The following is a 23,286-nucleotide window of genomic DNA, read 5'->3' as shown; positions in this document are numbered from 1 at the left end:
CCATTGTGCTGTCCAGTTAAGCACAGTTGAAAACGAGCTGATAGAGACTGAGTGTTTGCATGAGCCGCTCTTAAAGGGGACAACAGCTTTTTGCTTGTAATATTGGTAACAGAGAATTAGCTTAAAATTGGTAACTCAGGGTTAGACTCATGTTAAGCAACAACACCTGGCATGAGCCGACCCAGGAATATTTTATGTAATTCTTACCCCTTATAAATTTAGTAAGGCCAAGGGTGAGGCCTGGACCAGAGATGAGATTTAAAACGATGTCTTTTTGATGTATTCAAAATTGCACTGTCATGCATTCATGTATAAGAATTGGCAGCTAAGCTTTGTAAGTGATAGTAATGCTTTGATATTGATTTTAAAGAAAATGGAATGTTTAAAACTGGGTTTTGTTTAAATTATGGTAATACCTTAACATTACAAGAATTAAAAAGGTGTGGAGTCTAGTAAAGAAGAAACAAGTGATGAGCAGTATGGAGACAAATAAAGAGTTAGTTTGTGTTGGAAATAAAAAGTAAATAGAAAAATAATCCAAATTCTATCGAAGCCTGGTAGTAGTGCTGAACTGCTAGTACCTTTGCCCCTAAAGTAAACAAGCTTAAAAAGGAAACCTAGAACAGCTGTGGCTGTTGTTGAGTGAAGGCTGTTTTGCACCTACGATTGTCTGTCTCACTGAGCTAGTTCAAGATGCCTTCCCTGCTGGTCCCTGGTCAAATGCACCGGTCCAATGGTGCACTCATAACATTTAGCAAAATAAGGAATTTTATCTTGTCATTTATATCAGAAATGGAGACAGGTTTTTTTCATATTTGGAGATTTTGAGGCACTGGGAACCCAAATACCACCAAGGTAGATTTCTTTGTATTGATTATTAAGGTTTTTATTTTTGTGTTTTTGAGAAAAGATTGCTTAAAGTATTTACTGAATTTGTTTTGAGATTCATATGTTGCAAAAATGTATACTCTTGGTACATACCTTCATCAGACACGCTAAACTTGCCTGCTTAAACTCCTGGTGTCCTGAACTTCAGCCTGATCCAGTTAAGACACAGAAGACTAATTCTGTTTTCCCTTCTTCACCCCTCTTTTATATCTATGCCCCTGTTCAGCTTGAAGAAGTTATGATGAGTCGTCTACCCGGTTCCCTGGGCTTTGGGGCTAGAAAGGGTTGTTAATGGTTATATTTGAAATAGAGAAGAAATAGCCAGATTTAATTGTGTAGATATATAAAGCCTTATAATTTGTTACTGGGTTAAAATTCATATGTTTCTATCAATATTGTCTTTTGTAAAATGACCTTCTGATAATATTTACCCTGTACTGAAAGTGATTTAATTGGTGTATAGATAATTTAAACTAGAAACATTGTGTGACTAGAATTTAGTCAGGTATTTGGGTATTTCCTCAGATACACAGCTTATTCTCAGAAAGTTTGCTTTAGTGTTTATATTATTAGTTTTGAGTTTTGTATCCTATATTTGCAGTAGTGATTGGTAAAAGTTGAGGCTTGTATTATAAACCATTTCCATCTTAAACTAGTATGCAAGAAATAAGTAAGAGCTTTTAAGTTGAGAATATGTTGTTAAGACTGAGTGTACAGTGATATTCTTATTGACTGTGAGGTGTAGCTAATACGGTTCTGTTGTACATACTTCAAGATCAAAAGATGAAGTTTTCTATATTCACTTAAGAAATTTCTGGTTTCAGTATTTCCCTAGTAGACAGGGCTTAGAACCAGTTCCTTTTTACTGCTATTATAGATAGATCTGAGATGTTTAGACCTGTGAGTTTAGGGCCAAATTAGCAAATTCATGGCTCTGAGTTTCTTATTAGAATGATTTCAAGAAAAAGAACTGAGAGTAGTTCGTAGACAATAGTCCAGATTACTTTACATAGATAGTTGGTTTTCAAAAACATCAGAAATCCACAGAATATGGCATTTGATATTATTTATTAATCTGGCTAGAAACCTGTCTGCGACTGACAGTACCCTTTTCTCAGACACAAAGAAGAAACTGAGCATCATTTGAGCTGCTCCAGCTGTGGCAAGACAGCCACTGGGCAAAAGTTGCCTCTTCATCTGCAGATGATACTGTCCAAAAAGGACACACAGGCCTAGGACAGCATATATCTGTCGAGACAGATTAGGCGAGTCTTTAATGTACCTGTTCTCAGACATTCATAGGCCAGAAGGCTGAAGATTGATGCTCCAATGTTTTAAAGGGCTGTCCAGATATCCAGCAGTCTCTTATTAATTGTCAATATTTCTGGAAGCTGTGTTAAGCTTCCCCGTATATTTTATTATTCAGTCATTCCTAGATTTCTGGTGGAGTTGAAAGACTACAAAAGTTAGAAGAGATGCAGGATAAGTCGTTAAGAAAACTAGTGCAGGTGGCTGAGAAAGTATTTTAAATGGAGAAAGAAAAAGGAAAGTTGCAGAAAGACTGTGAAAGGACATAGTGAAGAGAGTCTTTGAAGATGGAGTCTAGAGTGAGAGTCAGAAAGAATAAGAGGCTAGAGAGTTGGAGATAAGGACAGGAAAGAAGAGAAGATAGGAAGCTTGAGAGCTAGTAAGGTAGTGCCTGGCAATAGAAGAGAGTTAAGGAATTCCCCTGGCAGTTATGTTGGAATTGTGCTTAGGGACTGCAGGGACAGCTACAGGAACATCCTCTATGGTAGTGCAGCATAAGGCTTATAGTTAAGAGCTGCCATTGATTTAAATATAAGAGAATGTTGCTTTTATGTAAACCATTCAGGAGTCACTAGAGACTCCATGAGTAAGCTCAGAGAAAGACTAAATAACCATAGGCCCATGTATGCTTAATAGATTAGTTGCCTTTGTTAGAGAAAGAATAAGTGCTGTTCAGATTCTAATGTTAGGCCAACAATATTATACTTTGCCAGGCCAGGAAAATCTAAAATATAATGATACTGATATTTAGTTCTATGATTAGAACTATCTACTAGAAGAAGTGGGGAATGAAAGGCTGGAGAATCTTAGAATTTAACATGAGAGTATTTAATAGAAATGTATGTATAATGTGTAACCTTTACTTAAAGAAGGCATAGGAAGTCTCTGTGAACCAGGAATGTGGACTGGTCAGTTCCAGGAACAGGATAGCGGTCAGCTATTAAGAAGATAACATTGCCCAGAATAAGGAACAGGACAGCAGTCAGCCATTTTGAGAAGATAGCATTGACCAAATCACAGGATATTGGTCATCTGATTAGTCCTAGGAGCAGTCAGCCATTAAGAAAATAGTGTTGACCAAACCACATTCCTCTAGACAATGTGTGTGCAGGATGACTTCCTTGTGACCTGACTCAGCTAGGTAGTGGGTTCCTTTGGAATTTTCCACTGTTCTCTTGTTATGTTTCCCGGGTAACTCTTTCACACCCCTAATTTTGTGGGTTTTCCCTTTAAATACCCCTTACTCCTCGTGCTCGTGGTCGAACCCCTCTGGCCTGCCAGGCTATGAGTTCGACCCCAGATCTGGAATAAACCTCATGTGATTACAGCAAGTTCGGTCTCTCATGAGTCATTGGGTGGTCGTGTCATCCTGAGACTTGAGTAAGGATCTCCCCAGTTCTGGGAGTCTTTCAGTACCTGCCAATGTGTGGTGTTTGGAGCAGCCCACAGCTGGCACAGAAAAAGAAGGGGAGGGTTCTGGAGAGGTAGATCTAGCAGGCTCTGGGTCATCCTGGTGAGGGGGAGAAACTGAGGCGGCAGTTTGGTTTTCTGGTCACATGGACACAGGTCTGCATATAAAAGGGGGTAGTTTATTAGCTGGATCTAGCATTGTAGTGTCATCTAACAGAGGTTATGTAGTTCATGGCTAAGAGAAGTTGGGTTGGGGAACAAGAAGAGTACAAGGAGGGATTGGAATGGAGATAGATAAATGCTTGGACATAAGGGACCTCATTCCATTTGCTAGTTCGCTGGCACTATGTATTAAAGTCTCTTAAAATAGTTGGATCTAGGGTGCCATTAAGTGACCATTTTGAACTCCCATCTAGTTGATATTTAATCCAGATCTTATTGCAAAGATATATTAATTTTGATGCCTTCAAGTCAGGCATTAACTTCAAAGATTTGAGATTTTCCAGGAGACATCCCAGTGGGGTGCCTGGAGGTATAGTCGAAAACATTCTGACACCCATTGGCGGGGTAGTTGGACTCTTCATACCAGCATCCTGAGAACATTCCAAAAACCAAAAAATATCAGCCAGGCTAGTCTCTACTCAACAGACCCTGGGCCTGCTGTGGAAAGCAACCCACCTTGTACCAAGGATTATTCGGCTGCAAGAGCCCGGAATAATTGGGGAAATAAGAGTTGCTTTTGAGGGAGGGGCAACCAGTGGTAGAAGTCCTAAGACATATGTCAGCTGGGAAGCATGACTGTAAACACTGTAGTTCCCAGAGAAGGTTGGCCAGGTCATATCTGGAAAGCTGGAAGTCCTCCCCTTGACTAATCCTACCAATTAGTATGCCGGTGTCTGTGCGAGAATTATAGCAGACTGGTAAATAGAAAACATGAAGCTGAATGGGTTGGTATAGGCCTGAGCAGAGGCTAGCCCCACATAATAGACAAGGAGGAGCATGGCTCACGTGGTGGTAGTTTATATGTCCTGTAGTGCATGGGGTAGCTCCGGATCCTCGGTTGGAACCTGGTTGTGGTTTCAGCAGCTTCAGCTTGTGTGGTAAAAGCTTGCAAGGGGAAAGCTTTCGACTCTAGAATCCACCAGTGGAAGGGGGCCACGAACTCACGTACTCACAGCAGCTGCGGTTGCTGGTGCTGTGACAGGTCCACGTGGTCATTATCTCTGCCCGTCTACACTGCAGGGCAATGCAGCAGCTGCTGACAGAACCACGAATATCTGAGTCACAGCACCAAATGATGTGATAGAATGGCTGGTTGCATCAGAACATACCACACACTAGGCCCAAACAGTTTCACCTGTAAGAGGTTTAATTGAGAGGGAGAGAGGGGGCAGTAGCAGAGAGAGAGAGGAGGGTTCTGATGTAGTGGCCGCAGGTAAACGTGGGAGGTGAGCCCAATGGATTCTAGGAATATGGTGGCTGTTGCCCTGGAAACAGGACTGTGCGATCCGCCCATGCTTTGCCATGCAATGTCATGGGCTTTGGAGGCCCTAATGCTAGCAATAATCATAGTCTGAGAGTAAGTAAATTCTGTAATAATATCATCTTTTAGCCTTTAAAAATTATAAAATTTAAAAAAACTTGAATATATATATATATATATGTAAAATGTGTGTGTGTGTGTGTGTGTGTAAGATCCTGTTGAGACTTTGCATACTGGAGACCGCACCACCCCCCAATAAATCACATGGAGCCTGATCGATGCAAAGAACATGAGGATTTTTATTTCAGTGCACTGAGGTGGCCCCTGATCCTCAGGAAAGGAGGCAACCTCACACAGCTTGTTCAATGAGCTTTTATACAATTTTCAGGGGAGCAGCCATTAGACACAATGTGATTGGTAGGACAGTGTGACTTTTTAAACTGATTTGTATTTAGTGAAAGGGGTGGCAATGACTTCCCTTGTCTGAAGGTGGGCAAAGGTCTGCCCTGTGGAATGTGCCCCCACCTGCAGGTAGTTTCTCACCCTGTGATTTGAGGAATGTTAATTAGCCCTTCCCTTCCAGAGAGTTCCACTACCTTCCTAAAGTTCCTGAGCTTATCTTATTAAGGAAATTCCTGGCCTCCTGGTGTTTTTCTGAAATGTCCCTGATTACTTCAGTCTTACATATGTACTGATGTGTGTGTCTGTGTGTGTGTCTCTTCTTTAGGGAGTATATGTGTGTGTCTGTGTGTATACTGATGTGTGTGTACTGATATGTGTGTCTGCGTGTGTCTGTATGTGCATGTGCCTGCTGTATTAGGTATTGTATGAGTGTGTTTCTCTGTGTGTCTGTTCTTTGGGGATATGTGTGTGTGTGAATGTTTATGTACTGATATGTGTGTATTGTATGTTTGTGTGTATATGTGTCTGCTCTTTGGGGAGTATATTGGTATGTATGTATGTATATGCACTGATGTCTGTGTCTGTATATGTATTTATGTCTGATCTTTGGGGAATATATGGATATGTGTGTGTGTGTGTGTATGTGTTGTATCTGTTCTTTGAGGGGTATATGGGTGTGGGTGTGTTTTTGGGTATGTGTCTGTGTTCATGCCTGCAGCAATGTGCCTGTGCAGATCAGTGGATACCCAGAGGGAGTCAGTTCTTTTCATTCTGCAGTGTAGATCCTGTAAACCTCATTCAATTCTACAGGGTGTCTTGCAGGTGCCTTTAACATATTTCCCTATTTCTCTTACCATTCTATGTCTTAAAGAGAAATAAATCAGTGATAATTAGTAGAGAAAAAGGTCAATACCAACAATGGACAAGCATTTAAAGAATGTGAATAATGACTTTCAATGTTAATGTCTTAATATTAATTATAAAAACAACCTAATTTTGTAATCCACAATATAACATACAAAATAAGGATATAAGGAAAGATATGGGTGACTTATAAATTAAACTATACATTAATATATACACAACACAATTTTACTATACTCATTGGTAGATGTTGACTGAACCTAATCAATATAAAAAAGGTGTAGAATTTTAAACAGCAACCTGGCATTTGTTTACATGAAGGTTCCCACACTTCTACATTATCATTATACTCACCAACTCTCATGAACTTCTGGCTGCATGTCATTACTGAAGTCTCAGGTAGAACTGGGTTTGGAGAACCTATAAATAAGGAGTTTATTTTCCTGAGCCTACACTAATAATATGAACTTTTAAGAACAGGGAACTGTTTAGAATTCAATCTAAAAGAAGAAGGTAGAGGTACCACAGGTGGATCACGTACTAGTTGATGAATTCTGTAATTCAAACATACGGGGCTGCATTGGCTAGCAGGAAAGGGAATTGTCTAATTGATCAGGGAAGTAGTCAACAACATTGGGACTCAAACTAGATGAAAATATAAAATTCAATTCACAATTACATGCAGGATTTTAAAAGTGTAACTTTTTCAGAGTCTTTGAGTAATGCCTCAACTGACTAAGTCATATCATACCTGGAACAGACATCCTGGTGAAATCATCCATAGTAATAGGAAAATAAACATTTTTATCAAGGACATTTGTTTCTAACATTAATATAAAATGTGTGTTGAAGAGGTAGTCATGTCTTCAATCATGACAGATTTCATTTAATTGTTAAATGTAATTGGTAAGTCTGATGTGACTAATATAATAAATATCTTAATATGGGCTAAAGATTGTTCAGAATTACATGAAAAGTTAAAACATTTTCTATACTCAAATAACAGAGATCTTCAACATATCAGTGTTTAAATTATCACACCACAGTGGACTGTGAAACCTAGGAAAATCTCAGGCAAATGATAATCACTTGTTTGATGAAAAACAATCCCAGAAAATTTCTCTGTTATGACAACACATATTTTCTGCTAACTGCATAGTTATTCTTATGTATCATGGTCTATACTTGAATGATGATACCAGCTAATCATTCCTTAAATGTTTGCATCTTCAATTCTAGAAGTTTGAAATACTCACTTCTCCCTAGGTTTAAATAAAAGACAGTAAATATTCTTAAAAATTTTCTTAATACATCACTCCTCATAAATTTTAGGATCATTATTGGTCTGTAAACACATCATTATTTACTCATCGACTATTTTTTCCAAGGGCAGAAAATATTAATATTTTTCAACTTTAATAGTAAAATGGTGTTAGTGACTTTTTTAAGGAAACATTAGATGTACAATATGTAATATATGAGTTATTTTTTTCCTTTGAAACTTCTAGTTCTGAGAATAATCACTCAATAGAAAATACCTCATCATAGTTTCACCCCAGCAAAGAGGAAAAAAAACAGACAACCCTCATATACAGATATATCATTCCCCTCATAAGAGTGACAAAGAAAAACTAATATTTTCCAATCTTCCTAGTCAAATTTTCAGCCACCATTTAAAATGGCAGGTGAAAAATTATAGAATTGTTCAACTGGGCTCAAACATCACAGAAGGGGGTCAGAAAGAATAATAAGTTATGACTGATTTCTTACAGTTTTGAAGATTTTGTAGATACACATTAATAAATGACTGAATCCAGTCACTTTTTGAGTGACCTACTTTAAAATCAATTAGGTACAAAATAAAATACCTTCTCCATCTCTGAATTATTCATAACTCCACCTCCATCTCTAGGTTAATTACCATTTTATACCACTTTGTATATTTTATATATTAAACTTATTTTATATTCCTTTTTACTTTTTGAGCTAAATATCTTTTAATCCTTTGCATCATATTTTATGTTATGTTTAGAATTTAGGACATTTTTACTTCTTTTATAGTATAAATGCTATTTTAATATTTTCCTGATTCCTGGAATGGTTTCTTCAGTATTCGTCCTTAAGACTCTTCAAGAGATCTTTTCTGACAGGACTTTTTAGTAGGTCCTCAGCCCTAGATGAATTAGTGGCAAATTATGAAGCTGTTCAAAGGCCTATCGCAACACTAGGCCACAGTACCATGCTAGTCCTATCTATTGGCCTGACTCTCCAATATGGGCTTTTGAACATTATCAACAATTAGAATCAGGATAGTTACACTAAGGTATAATATAAATAATTAACTAATGATAATTTATGCATATTACTTATTTAAGGGGAAGTCAATAAAAGGATGAGAAAATTAAGCAATTATTAATAAAGGAGGAGAAAAATAGTTTAAAATTAAACTCCCCATAAATTCTCCTATCTCTCTAAGTAGATATGTATTTCTTCATATGTTTAAATATATATTGTTTTTTCACCCTTTCCCACACATATATAAGAATATATAAGAATGTCATTCTACTACAGAAAACATGTTCAAGTGAGATTCAAAGAATTTCTGTAGGAGTGATGTGTGATTCAGGCATCTGGCACAAAAGTGAGATGCTGATACTTGAGCATCTTAGCATTAGAAGATTTTTGACAGACTTCAAAAATGTTGTCAAATTATTATCTAGGACTTTGAACTACAAGGATGTTAGCTTTGAGAAGGCTTTAATGGGAGGAATCAACCATCATTCACTGAAATAGATAAAACTATGAAGCTAAAAGAAAATTGATTTTTAAAGAGCATGAAGAAACGTACTCAATTTATCTAAGAGTTGTCAGACTGAAAAATGCTTCAGAAATCAGCAAATGAATGAAAAGAGTCAAGCATTCTAGGGCAAGGATGAGGAAATAGTTGAACGCTCTAGAGCCAAATACACCAAAGAGACACTAAATGTGGCAGTTCAATGTAAATAAATTTTATTTTGCTCTCCTTCCTTTAACATAAGCTGAATCGATACATTTTTATAGCAGACTATCAGGAGTGATTTTTATTTTGTTTCAGAGAAATGAAAAAAAGTCTAATGAGTGTCAAGTGAAATGAATAATGAATAATATTTATAAATTGCTTTATTTGCATGTATTTTATACTTTCAACAAGGAAGCTCAGCATTATTTTAAATATACATTCATTAAAATAAAATGTCTAAAAGCATATAAAATCTATTTTCTTAATTATGAGCATACATGAGCCTAAACATAAAAAAAGTACCCTCTTGTTGAGCTTGGGCCCAATTGGACAAATGGAAAATAGAGGAAGCACATATCTTATTTGAGTTGTAATAAGAGCCTGAAGTAAAGGAGGTAAGATAAAAACTTGCTTAGCAAGTACTTCTGTTTCTATTGTGACAAATGACAGCAGATTTCTCTTCCATAAACTATGGTGTCCGGAGAACCGAAAATTAAATGTGTAGATAAATAGAAATTAATACAGTAACAAGAATATCTTAAACAAAATTATATGAGACATAAGTAATGAGAGTATCATAGCAGTACAAAATAATGAGAATGTCAACAAACAAAAGAAAATTTTCCACTAATGGTGAAGAATACTCAGCATGTTTTCTATTCCCGGGTTTGGGGGCTGATCTCTGTGTTTTGCAGTAGAGAAATAGATTGGATTGTGTTAATGAGGTAAAATCTATGACAGAGTTCTTCATTGTCCTGACAGGCCATTTTTGTGTCATGATTTGTAGTATCAGTTCCACATGGGAACAGGCAAATTTTGATATCTATCTTGGGGTAGGATTTACATTGGTCCACTAACATTTTCAGCTTAAGTAATCCTTCTGTGCAGTTTGGTGCCATCAGCATCAGACCTATCTGTTCCCTTCTTTTTATTCTTCTACTTGGAAAATTTGTTGGTATCCTATCTCAAAGTGACAAGTAATATATTTTATCAATTCAAAGAAAACAAAAACAAGAACAAGAATAAGAAGAACAAGAACAAGAATAATAACAACAACAAAGCTCAAATTCCCTATTTCGGGATTGTATTATTATCCAGTCACCCTGTTTCTTCATCCTGTTAATTCCAAAGAACTAGTAAATAAATGTGTTGATTATGCAACTTAGTTTGTAGAAATAATGTTATTTTTAAAGGTAGATAGCAACAAGTACTTGTAAAAAATGACATGAAGTAGTGTTTCAGATTATTGTAATGGGTTATATCTTTCACTCAACTCTACTGATACAAACAACAAGATAATGGGTTAATAGAAATATACTCAAGAACATTGGGTACTACAAATTAAGTTCTGAATGGAATTATTCAGTAGGAAATACAATACTTCCACATGTATTCTCTTAGTATTCCATTTCTGTTTGCTAACAAAAACTGAGGCAAGGGAATGATTTCAAATAAGAGATTTTCTTAGGAAAACATTTTGTGTGGTTTTCTAAATCTGAAAGGCAGAGGAAGAATATAGAAATTCCAATCTTAAAAAAAGATGTATTCTCAGTAAATGCAGATGATATCTATCATGACAAATTCAAGACAATTTTAAAATTTGGTAAATTCAAGATAATATTGACATCTCTCTGTCACTGAACAACCATAAGTTACTAATAAAAGTGTTTCTCCAGTTTCACTAGCAAACCAAGCCGAACTACTTTCCATAGTATGGTATGATTTCTTCTTGATAGTTAAAATGAGAAAAAGGAAACTTTTATCTCCATGTGTTTCTTAGACTGTTAATGATGAGAAAATCATTAGTCAGGTAAGAATTTGCCCTACCCAAATCCTATATTGTTAATCCAAACAAATATATCTTATTTCTAGTTTTCCTTTTCTTTTTCTTTTTCTTTTTTCTTTTTTTCTTTTTTTTTAGTTTTTTTGAGACATTGTTTCTCTGTACAGCCCTGGCTGTCCTGGAACTCACTCTGTAGACCAGGCTGGCCTCAAACTCAGAAATCTGCTTGCCTCTGCCTTCCAAGTGCTGAGATTAAAGGCATGCGCCACTACTGCCTGACTTCTAATTTTCTTATTTAAAATTTCTAAAGCTGTAGAAGCCATAGCAAGGTCAAGATAGGTGCAAATAGAAGAGTCGAGAGAATTACAGACATTTGAATTAGTAAAAGAGCTATGAAGATGGGCTAGAGAAACAGTATTATCAAAACTGAAAAATAAATATGCCATAGACACTTTTGTAATTTCATCTTTCTATGATCTGCTGCATACTACTCTCTGTAGAGTGTGTCACAGATTTGAAATCATCAATAAAACATCAATTGCAAATAAGTAACCAAGATACATATTTGCCTCACTTAGAGACAACCGTACTTTTCAGTTTATGTATTATTGTAATAGGAAGTATGTAGAACAGTCATAATGTCCCTGTATCTTTTAATGAACAAGTGGAGGTATTTTCAAGTCTTTTTTATTTATTTGTTTAATATTGTCAGAAATATGCAATTTACATTTACATATAGTCTTTCTACTGTTTTCTTATAATTATTCATCAATATATCCTACATAACCTCAAATATTTTGAGTACTCTAGTCCTTCAAATTAGTAACTATCCCAGAGGTTTTGTCAGCAAAGATTTTGATTAATTCTGTAAGTCTAGAAATTTCCATATGTTTAGCATATTGGTTATACTGGGCTAATAATGAGGGATTTACCAGGATTAAAAGCTGACTGAGAAGGCCATCAGGATAGCTCAGTAGGTAAAAGTCTTTGCTGCCCAACATGATGATATAAGTTTTATCCTTGAGAACCATACGAGGAAGAAAATTATTTAATTTTTCAAATTGTTCTTAGTTCTATATGCCACATAAACACAAAGTAAACAAGCATATTAAAAATTTTAGTCCCAGAAAAAATTATTTAACTATAAGTATTACCTCCCAATACTACTTTAGAAATTTGTATCATTTATTGTATGATACATTAAGCAGTGATTTATGAGCTGGTTTAAACAATTTTTTTTCTCTAGAAAAGTTTTATGGTACATTTGCATTATACTTCAAACATACAATATCCATTCAGTCAAATTCTATGTGTCTTTTGACCTATGTACTTCGGTTACGTTCTATACATTTTTTTTTTTATTCATTCAGCTTGTTTTTTTCCTCTACATATGGCCATATGCTTCATAGTCTTGCACTTTGGGTCTGTTATAGTGTATTGTGTGTAACACGAGAAAGGTTACACTGTATTGAAGTTTTCTCTCTAGAAACTGAAGGTATTAATTATCAATATTGGACACGTCACTCAATGCTTTGTATACTTCATAAGGTACCCATTCAGAGAATAAGGTGTTGAAAGATTAAGCCCTTTATCCACCTTGCATTTTTAGATTTTAAATTTGAATTTCTATGGCAGGTACTGATGATGGGTCATTTCTCAGCATCCACACTGTGACTCAAAACAGCTATAACTCCAGTCACACACACACACACACACACACACACACACACACACTAATTAATTAATTAATTAATTAATTAATTAATTAAAGTTCACTTAATTGACTATATAAAGTAGATATTTGGTAAGATGATTTAGGAATCTAGTGTAAAAATTATTTTACATATAACATTTACTAACAGAAAACAAAAGAAAAGATAGGACAGCTAATTATAAGATGTTTATTGGTTACTCTACCAAGTGTTGTCATTGAAAACCACCTATTTAATTGTGCTTGATTTCCCTTGAATATTCATTCTACTTTTGTTCTGATAATCATGTCTTTTCCATAGTAAGTGCAAAATACTTTCATGCCTAGCACCTAAGTCTCTCTGTATGAAGCACAAATCAATTATTTCTCTCTAAACACTCATTGGACACCAGTGATGAAATTACTCGAAGCTTAAAATATTTTGGAGTCTATCATTGTCACTATGATGTATCTAATATGTGATTTAGTGACAAGAAAGTAAACATATAGCCTCATACCTTCACAGAGACGATTTAAAACTAATTTACTTTAGGTCTAACAAAAGTTGTCATTCACCAAAAGTCAATTCACCATTACTATCTTGAAACATTTACTTAAACGTGTTTACATCTAGACTTATTAATTTGATCAGTTTTTTTTCCAATCAGCAGCATCCTTATTATCCCAGGGACAATTACTGTCTAGCACTTAATCCTTCTAAGATTTGGTTCATGACCATGAGTTTTATTCTTGTGTCTTTTCTGAATTAATTGCATATTTCCTTTAGTTCATCTTCAAGGTAACCACGGAAAAACACGACTCTCCAATGACAGGAATTTCAGACTATCATTTTCATTTCATTCAGAAAGAATATTTTGAACATTAAAATTTCCCCTGGTAATGATGCAACAGTGTGGAGATATTTTTGGTTTACATGAAATAAGGTATGGTGACCCAATAGATCTTACAAGTTTGGCTTGTCTGATTTCATGGATCAGCCTGCCTAATCTAACCTGTGGAAAAACACCTTGTATCAAGAATGTGAAGACAGGATTTTGATTACATTCTTCTTATGTTTTTGCGTTTTTTCTGAAAAGAAACATAGAGAGAAATCTCTATATACAGTCAAAAATTTACTGTCATAGGAAGTATAAGTTAAGAACAACAGAGAACAATCTGAAACTTTCCCTAGCTTTCAAATCAAATTCTACTTTAAGTGGAAGGCAAAGGATAGCCACTGTCTAGGGCTTCCACATAGTTTTCCTTTTGTATTTGGACATCTGTGATCACTTGAGCTTTCACAAAATGGATGTAGGTGTTCACTTAACAAAGGGAATTTTCAGTCATAAAATGTTTCCAGTTTTACTCTCATGACAGTAAAGTGTGACATTTTCTAGCACACTGTGTCTCTTGAAATTCAAAAAGCTTTCTTGGTTAACTAAGATAAACAGGAAATGTATAAATAAGGATTTTTATCATTATACTTGTCATTAAAATGTTATCAGGTCTTACTTAACACATAAGTGATAAAAATTTACCTACACATTTAAAATAATTTCTTATATTATGTGACTACAAATATTTTGGAAGCATACCACTTCCTATTTTTTCTCTAATAATTACTGAAGCAATCATATAGCATAAAACTAAATCTTTACACATTCAAAATACTTGCAAGACATGCACCCTCTCACCATATATTACTTCTTTAAAATTATTTATTTATTTATTTATTTATTTATTTATTTATTTATTTATTAATGTGTGTGTGTGTGTGTGTGTGTGTGTGTGTGTGTGTGTGTATGCTTATATGGTCTGGTGTTCATATGAAGATCAGAAGACAAGTTCCAGATAGATATGAATTCTCTTCTTCAATCCTTAGATGGGTTCTGGAGGCCAAACCAAGTTGGTGGGTGAGGTCTGCATGGCAAATGCCCTGACCCACTAAAATGTCTCTCTGTCCCTTATAGCTTCTTTGTTTTCTGTTTTCATAATTTTAACAGCAGATCTGAGAAAAAATCAAGGACTAGCATATGATAGTCATTTATCCACTGAGCAATCTCATTGTACCTATGTCAAAAAGTGTTGCGAATGAATTATAATTAACCTCATACTTAAATGACTGCTAGATAAACAAAAACAAAAACAAAAAATCCAAAAACAAAAAACACCTCTATGAAATGATATCACTATCATCATCACCATCACCATCATCATCACTATCACTTCAGCTATTTAATGATGTGATGTTAAGACCTGGAGAGGTTGATAATTATACATATATTGATATGATAAAGAATGAAATACAGACCAACAGGACTTAGATATCACTCTTCAGCACTGTGATGAACTTTCTATGAACTAAACACATTTACCAATATATCATTATAAGTATGACTTTACTGAAATCATTCAAGAAAGTAGCATTATGTATACTAGCAATCTATAATCTTATACAATTGAGAAGTAAAGCTATTTCTATCATTTCACCTATCACACAAAAAACTGCATTTTTTCCATAAGTCAAAACAAATGTGTTTAACATATTAAATATTAAATATTAATTTAGTAATATATTAATGTAGTGAATGGCATCGATTTTGAATCCAAGAATTTGAGTACAGTGACAAATAGGTATTGTGGAGAGAAGTGTTTACAGATCTTTTAGAAAATATTTTCAGAATTAAATGAAATTAAAAATACAAATACACAGAGATTTCAAGCTAGTGCCTAAGTAGAAATTTTAACCTTAATGATAATATTTCATGGTACAAGAAAGTACTTGTCACATGACTGGTGAAGAAAGGTAACTGTCCTTATAGCACAGTTACAACTTTGTGACTCATAGCAGAAATCTGTTGTAAAATATACTGGTACAAATACAATGATTGTAATCTACCACCTTCAGATTCAATTTGCTACATACTCCATGAAATGAAGTTAATATGTAACACTGTTTAAAGTGGTTAAGAACCCGAAACTAATGTAGAACTCTTAATCTGCTTAATGAAAATATTGACTAATCACATGGTTGTATACTATTCTCATACATCACTGTAAGAATTCATTCTCCTTAGAGTGACTTCTTAGAGTAGAAGGGAGAGAGAGAGAGAGAGAGAGAGAGAGAGAGAGAGAGAGAGAGAGAGAGAGAGAGAGAGATCCAACTGGATGGTATTCAGAAAGTAGGAGACCTTGGAGGAGTCCCTCCTGCAGGGAAGATCTTTATCAAATCCATCCCCTCAGGGATCAGGTATCTATGCACAAGCAATAGACTGACTGTAAGACTCAGAGGGATAGGCTGACTACAAGGAAAGAGTGTCTCCCAGATCATACAGGAATGATACATGTGTGATCTCACAGGAACTCTAGCAGCATGTAAACTCCTGCCTGGTTTTTAGCCATATAGGATCTCAACACTGAAAAGGGGCGGCAGACATGACCTCCCAACTTTATAAAAGAAACTATTTCCAACTGATATCTACTGAGAGAAGAACAATATGCTCTTTTTGAATCATGCCATCAACTATTTCGAGCAGACAAGAGAGAGAAAGAGATAGAGAGACCAATTGAGTAATTTAAAACAGAAAAAGAAACCCATAAATTTGAAGTGCAGAGGCCAAGAATCCCCATAAATCTCTATGTCTTATCCACTGGTCTAGTGCTATGAGGAGAAACCATAGCATGGTAACTCTTACACGAGAAAACATTTAATTTGGGGCTTGCTTGATATTTTAGAGATTAGTCAGTTCTCATTATGGCAGAGATCATGACAAACAATGCTGGGGAGTACCTGAGAGTTCTATAACTATTCCACAGGCAGAAAGAAAAGAAACTGGGACTGCTAAGGGCTTTTGAAATCCCAAAGCTCACCCTTAGTGACACACTTCCTTCAAACATAGCCACTTCTACTCCAACACAGCCTGATGTCCTAAATCTTATATTTCCTTTTTATTATTCCACTCCCTGTAGACTAAACATTTGAATAAAGGAGCCTATGTGGGGCATTTTTATTTAATCTACCACTGGGCACCTTTTAATTCTCAGATGAGGTAGATGGAGAGCCATATGACATAATATTCTAAACTTTCTCATAATTTTCACATTTGTCTTCTATATAGTTTTTCACTAGGTCTGTATTTCAATAATTGAAATAATTGTAGATAATGGTGTTAATGATTTTCTCACAATGAATGCTGTTTCCTGTTAGTCTGAAAGATTAGTTTTTGATAAGTTGACCTTACACTATTTCCATTCATGAACCTGAAAACCTTCTGCATTTTGCAATATACTTTTTGTATTTAAAAATGATAATTTTTATGTATGAAATAATTAGTCATTTGTTCTGGGTCACTTATAGATTCACCATATCAGTGAATAAATTTTAATGAATAAGAGAATAATTTTAATTTATTTCATACTGACCAGGACCATATTTAAGATTCATCCTCAGAAAATTGTGTCAAATAGTGTTAGTCAGGACCTCATAAAAGAGAAACACACAAGGCTATATATTTCATGCCTTCGTGCACTCAAAACCAAGCACACATCTTTATGTGCTTCCTGCCTAGGTGTAATCAAGCACTCATCCTGGGCAATCAGGGGCAATCAAACTTCTTAGTAGATGAGAAGACACACATGAATACCAGCTCCCAGCATTCTGAGAAAGTCGTCTGTTCTTGGAGAAGTGGTTTTTAGAGGTTAGTGGCATTTTTGTCTTGCAATTCTCTTTAAGCACAGTAATTTAAAATTTTTAAACATAATGTTCATCATTGTCTAAGTGCTTTATTCTTTGCCCTTTTTTATTAATTCCTGTATATTTACTTTAATTTATTGATTTAAGGCAGAGTTCTATACTTCAAGTATATATGAATTTTGGTGTTGATATTTACTTATTTTGTTTTACTGGATTGCTAGTGTCAAGTAAGCACTCAGACTTTCATTGATTCTTGTTTATTTTCTTTTTCTTAATACCTGGACTTGAGCCCTGAGTTCCCTGAGTGAATCTGTTAGTGTGTGCTGTGCTGCAACCTGAATATCTGCCATGATATTTCCTTCCTTACCTGGGATATGCCTTATGAGCCTGCACTAATTCTCTTCAACTTTTTCTTTTGTTTTAATAGAAATACCTGTCTATAATTATTACAATGGTTATCATTTTCTTCATATTCAAGTTTTATGATTAACTTTGACTAAATCAATACATTAATTGGCTTGACTGAGCATTTGAGAATCCTTTTCATCATTTACTAATATAAATATAATCATTTTTAATGTGAACCTAGAGTTTATATAATTTCTTTATATTGCTTGGGAAAACAAATTTGGAGGTACTGGAAAGAATTAAAGTTGGAAATAACTTTTGCAGTAGGTTCCTGATTTCTCAAGTTCCCAGTCAATAAAGTCTCTAATATGCTGTTTTGGCAAAAGCATATAACTATGAAAGAATTTAATTATCTGGACAACATGTACTTATCTCATCTAATATGTATCTCTTTAAAATAATGGCTGCCACTCAGCATTTATAACCATTTCAACTTCTTTGCATCTAGAAAAGAAACATTATGAACTTAATTGAGTTTATTTCAAATAATTATAGTTCCCTGATTTAATATAATGAAAGATTCAATCCATGTTCTATTTTAGTGATGAATAAAATTTCATCTGTTTTCTTTCATGTTTTTATCTCTTGATAGTCAATGAACTGTATTCTTACTGTTACTTCTGTACTAATGACTCAAGTAGCTTAGTTTATTATGATACAAATTTTAAAATGTAAATAGTTGAACTATTTTCTGGTTTTTCATTCAAACAGAAATTGGTTCTTAGCAATTTGTCTCAGGTAAAAATTTTAAAATTGAATATGTATTCTAATAATATTATACTATATATAAAAATTATGATTATATTATAATACAATTTATATTATAAATAAATTGATATATTATATTATACCATTTAATACAATAAATATTATTCCATAATTATCTATTGATATTTGATACATAAATATGATTAGATCTCACAGAGAACTCATATTGTTTCAAATTGGGAGTGATAAAGCTTTATTTCATAAAAGTAGCTATTTTCTTAAAATGAGATTAGTGTATTTTAAAAATATATATAAGTCTCAGATATTCTAGAGTAGGTATTGGTAAAAGTATTCTTTTCTGTCATGAAAGTTCTATCAGGTGTTTGTTGTTCATTTGGGAAACTGTTTTCCAGTGAAGCAGATGGAAAAGCTGTAGGTAAACTTCAACTGTCATTAATTATGTATATCTCTTGGAGTTCAACAGCTGGTATCATTATAAATGCTATTAGCTGTAATGAACATGTGTGTAGTATTTTATCAAAAGATGCTTCCAATCTTTAATCAGTACATAATTGTCTTAAGACATAGATGTAGGTATTTATGTCAATTTGAAAATGATAAGTAACCTAGTAATGTTGCTTTCAAAATCAATGGTTGTATTATTAGTTTCAATAAAACTCAATTCCTTGAGTAAACAATAATAATCATAATTGTTATCTGCTTGAACTTTTACTATTATTCAAGTATTATTGTGTAAAATCGTTTAATTTTTTATGTTTTTGATGAAACTACAATTTCCTCTTTTTAAATGTTACTTTTGTGAGGAAGTGAGTTATTTCTCTTCCTTTATCTTAATATTTATGTTAAAGTTTTCAAAACTCTCCACTAGATTGTAGTTTAAATTGTTTTTTAATAGAAAAATAGGACAAAGGCCAGAGTTTAAAGTATTAACATATAACTTTGAAAATATAGGGCCCACCTCTAGCAGGAAGACAGGGCATCAAATGAGGGAGAGAATTGCCATCCCGCAGTCAAAACTCTGACCCAGAATCATTCCTGTTTGAAAGAACTGCAGGGACGGAAATGGAGAGGAGCCTGAGGAAAAGAAGGTCCAGCAATAGTCCCAAAGTGGGATCCAATTCAAGGGGAAGTCCCAAGGTCAGACACTATTACTGAGACTGTGGAGCACTCACAGAAAGCAACCTACTATGACTGCACTGCAGAAGACTCAACAAGCAGCTGAAAGAGTCAGATGCAGATATTTTCAACCCACCAATGAACAGAAGCTGCTGACCCCTGTGGTTGAGTTAGGGAAAGGAAGGAAGAAGCCGAGTAAGAGGGCGACCCTGTAGGAGGACCAGCAGTCTCAGTTAACCTGGACGCCTGAGATCTCTCAGACACTGAACCACCAACCAGGCAGCATACACCAACTGATATGAGGCCCCCAACACATATATAGCAGAGGACTGCCAGGTCTGTGTTCCTTCAGAGAAGATGCACCTAACCCTCGAGAGACTGGAGGCCCAGTGAGTTTAGAGGTCTGGTTGGGTAGGGGCTGGGCGGTGGTGGGGGTGAAGACATCCTCATGGAGACAGGATGTGGGGAAGAGGTATGGGATGTAGAACAGTCAGAGGGTGCATAAGGGGTGAGGTGGATAAAACCTGGAGTGTAAATAAATAAATAAATAAAAGACAAAAAAGAAAATCTATTTTTCTTTAAAGTTTAAAATTACTATGTAAATTCAATAATTCCTTTTTGTTAAAGAGACTTTATCTGATAACAGTCATATATTTTACATAAGCAAACTACAGAAACAGCTAGTCAATCAACAGTATGTATTGTTATACTATTTATAATAATCAAGTTAATCAATCTAGACATCTATTCAAATGTATATGTATACAAGTATATTATGTCATGCACAAAGAAAATACATTTTCACTAAGATGAATGGAACTGTAAATCAACAGAGTAATTGATGGAAGGCATATCCATAAAAGTATTACTTGGCATTTTTCACTCACATGTGCTTAATAGGATTTACATTATCACACGTGCAAGTAGGAGCAGACTTGAAAAAATAAAGAGTTCAAAGAGAAAGGGAGATAAATAAGAAATAGTGTGGGGCAATGGTCTGTTCAGGCAGCCCCTTCCCAGGCAGGATATGTATATCCTACCAGGGAAGTAAAAGTGTGTGAAAGATCTATTCCATTGTCTGAGCCTTTTGTTCTAACAGCTGTAACACTTGGGAAGAGGTCTGCTCTCCCAAAACGTAGCCTAAAGCTGTGCTGCACTCCTCACTGGCTAGTGGGCCTATTGTAGGCCCAGACCGACCGACTCAGTGCAGGGTGGCTTGGAGAAGTGGAGCAGACTGAAAGACATGGCAGAGATGGCCCCTCCCCTGCTCAATTCCCTTTGCTGCACACAATGCACACACAATGCACACAGTGCAGAGCCCACAAAGGGGGCTCTGCATTGTATCAGAGAAGAAAGGTAAATACCAACCAAGCTACAAAGTCTTTGATCTACAATGATGGCCTCCAGGTAAGATGTGTTAGTGCAATAAAGGCAAAAAGCCTATGAGAATAACCAATCATTATCTGATTTGAGTTAAGGCTCTGTCCATAAGATGGACCCTATCCTGGACACTGCCTCTGTCGCTTTAACAAGAGACCAAATAGAGGAGGGATCTAGGAAAAAACAAATACTACTTGCAAGGAAACATACCTATAAAGTGATTCCTTGCAACATTCGCTTATACTCATTGAGTTATTGCTCAACCACTATCAGAGAAGCTTCCTCATATAGAAGGTGAGTACAAATAAGCAGAGCTGCTTGTGTTCTAATGTAAATACTGGCCCCTGAGATTTGGTTACAATAGGAGAGGACATCTCATATACACCAAATGATTTTGCATAAACTTCACTCATTATTCTCCTCTGGCTGGTTAAATAACTACAGCCAACTAGTATAGAGAATAGAGGTAGGCATGGTTTTCTTTACCAGACTGGGGGTTATAGGTGGTAACCATGAGACTGAGAAGAAAAAGGAGAAGAGGAAGAGAAAGAAAGTAGAGAGAAAAGGAAGCCACCATAAGTGCTCAGGGACCATGATCATGGGCCAAGAGAAGGACATCTGAGGATAGGATGACTGAGCAAAATGGCAGCTTGGCCTAGCCTCAAACAGCCAATAATTTGGGGAGCACAGTTGGGAATTAGCCAGTCTACTGTATAGAAAAATAGATTAGATATAATCATCCAGTGATTGTACTAAAGCTGGTTAAATAAATCTATAGTGTCCATTCTCCTTTATAGGATAGCTTGTTGGATCATATTAAGAATTCTGAACCACCAACCAAAGGGTGAGCTTGGCCTAGACTTAGGCTACCTGCACAAATATAGCAGATATGCAGCTTGTTTGGAATGTTGGGATGCAGTTCCCCCAACAACTGGAGCAGGGACTGGCTCAGAATCTGTAACCTGTCTGTGGATACCATACTCCTAACTGGGCTACCTTGTTTGGCCTCATTAGAAGAGGATGAACTCAAGTTCTGTAGAGCATTGATGTACCAGAGTTGGGTAATACACAGGGTTGCCACCCCTTCTCAGAGGAGAAAAGAGGGGATGGGGGGTAGTTGAGGGAGGGGGAACTTGGAGGAGAGGAGGCAAATATTGGGGTGTTAAATGATACATTATTAATTAATTAATGGAAAATAAAGAACTAATAGAATTAATTATTAATTATTAATTTTACAACATAATTGGCACCCAACATGGGACACTTAGAATATAAGCTTAATTTAGAAAAGTCTCAGGCAAAAGGCACACTATCTTTTTAGTAAAACTGCTGAAAATACAGTCATCTGCTTGGGGAACCATGGAGACATTCCTCTTCACTGTATGGCAGCAGAGGGACTGAACTGTGCCTAAATGGATCTCTCAACCTGTGAGCTGTATAATAAATAAACATATTTTTGAACTCTTGCCCTCGGGAAGAGTCTGCAGCCCTGCAGGGGTCCTGCATATGAAAGGCTTGTTCTGGGCTAGCAAACAATGGCCCAACCTAAGACAGAAGAGAAGCATTAGACTGGTGCTTGTTGTTGCAGTCTAGGGCCAATGTTTAGGATAAGTTGATGTATTTGTTACATTTTCGTCTTTTGTCACAGGCATTCTTCTGGGATTACCTCAATTATTCTGTTCGTCTTCCCAAGAATCCAAGGCTGACCTTTGGAATAGCCAAAATCAGCATCAGCATCATTCATAACATTACATTCCTGAATCAAGGAAACTGCCATGCATTATAATACAGATCCTTCCTTTAAAAAGGACCCCATTAGAACAGTCTGTAAGATTCATCTGTTCTTCTGAAGAATATGGCTTCAGGAAATTCTTCAGTTTTTCAGAGATTCATATTGGATAGTGTGGAGACAGAAAGGGGGGAGAGAGGGAGGGAGGGAGACCTTTATCAAATCCTTACCCTAAAGTTTAAAGTCACCGTGAACCCAGCAGAAGAGAAGATTAAAAGATCTTAAGAGCCAGACAGAATTAAGCACACTAAGGAAATAAAGCCTTTTACATACACATATGACCCCTCAGAGGCTATAGAACCTTACACAGGACCTGTAGTATCTGTTATAGGCAGTATTACAATG

Source organism: Mastomys coucha, unplaced genomic scaffold (assembly GCF_008632895.1).
Source record: "Mastomys coucha isolate ucsf_1 unplaced genomic scaffold, UCSF_Mcou_1 pScaffold12, whole genome shotgun sequence".
Classification (NCBI taxonomy): Eukaryota; Metazoa; Chordata; class Mammalia; order Rodentia; family Muridae; genus Mastomys; species Mastomys coucha.
The sequence above is the reverse complement of the archived record's forward strand: the minus strand, read 5'-3'. Positions refer to the sequence as shown.